Source organism: Vicia villosa, unplaced genomic scaffold (genome assembly GCF_029867415.1).
Source record: "Vicia villosa cultivar HV-30 ecotype Madison, WI unplaced genomic scaffold, Vvil1.0 ctg.001216F_1_1, whole genome shotgun sequence".
Lineage (NCBI taxonomy): Eukaryota > Viridiplantae > Streptophyta > Magnoliopsida > Fabales > Fabaceae > Vicia > Vicia villosa.
In genome coordinates this window covers 503931-505632 of record NW_026705538.1, presented here as the reverse complement: position 1 = coordinate 505632, position 1702 = coordinate 503931, and positions in this window count along the sequence as shown.

Genomic DNA, 1702 nt, shown 5'->3' with positions numbered 1-1702 from the left:
AAACACATAGAGTTATTGCTCGTAGTGTGTTATATCTTAGAAACTTCTGATAGGATGCTTAGGCACCAGAAGTGGCTTCTAGTCAGTGTGTCGTAAACAGATGTACTTAAGAATAGGAGAAATCTGCTTATCTAAGAAGCACACTTGTAATCTCCAGATGATTGATGGACGTTATATCCTGATGGGATCACTGAAAGGTTCATCATCTATAGTTAGTCACAACAGGTTGGTTATGCAGGGTCAGTCACAGCTGTTGGTTGTGCAGGAGTCAATGGATGTTATATTTGTGGATCAGATCACTGAACAGTCCATTGTAGTTAGTCACGAGCAGTTGGCTTGTGCAGGGTTACTAGATTGATGAACGTTATATCTCGCTGAGATCACTGAACGGTTCAGTCATCTAGGGGTTAGTCACTCCCGGGTAGCTTGTGCAGGGTTAGTCACAGCAGTTGGCTGTGTAGGTTGTTAGTCACGACGGAGGATCGTGCAGATGTAATAAAATTCGGTTATAGTGGATTAAGACCTCTGATGAGAGGCAAACCACCTGAAGAAGGTGGACTGGAGGTAGCCTTATTCAGAAGGTGAACCAGGATAAAAATAAACGTGTCTTTTACTTTCTGCACAATTCATTTAACTCAGAACAATCACACAGAATATCCTTAGAACTATACTGAGACAAGTCAGAAGTTCTGATGATATAAAGAGGTTAAATTGAATATCTCATTGGTTATGCAACTCCATTCCAAGCATGCTTCCGCAACATTAAAAGCATATCCAGAAGATGAGATACTAAGAGAAAGAAAAGAAATTAAAGAAAGGAAATTTTTAATTGATAAAGAACACAATTCAATCCCCCCCCCTTCTTGTGTTTTTATCCACCTTCAGAATCATCATTCCACATATATGCATATCAATCAAATTCACACACATAAATCCATATCACATAATCACACACAACAACATGTCACACCGACACGTGCGACTCAAGTGTGACTTTATGCGATATGCATGTGGATCCCTCTGTTATCATTTCCGGCAAGTCGATTGTCATTCTCAATAGACTAGATAACCACCTAAAAAGCCCCATACTCGTTAATCTTTCAAACCCCATACTCCTTATGTTTCGGACAAGCAAATAATCTCCACGAGATTACCCGACATTGCCTCTTTCAAAGACTCATGCTAGTGTGCAACAAAACTAGCCTCATGCATTTAAGACGATCTCTATCTCTTAAACTACACAGTCACATCTTTCCAATATTGCACAATATACACAACATGATTTTACTTCCAAACAGTGTATCACTTAACATACATTAATCAATCACATGTATTCGAGTCTAGCATTAACATTATTCCATCCACATCTCTATACATACACATTTAAATGATCATTATCAACAAGACACATTCGAATAGTATATATATTCATTCCAACACATCATGGATATCACATCACTTAACACATCTATGAATATTAGCCACAATCATTAGTTCATAATGCACACATAAGTAATCACATGTTATCCATATATTAAATCCAAAATTAAGCCATTCAACATCAACCAACTCTATCCTATCATATACATAATCTCATTAGCTTCCTAACGCTTCGAACGGTACATAAAACGGAGTTACGGATCAAAAGTTACAGTCTTTACAAAATCTGTCAAAAATGGAAATCTTCAGGTCGACGCAAGGG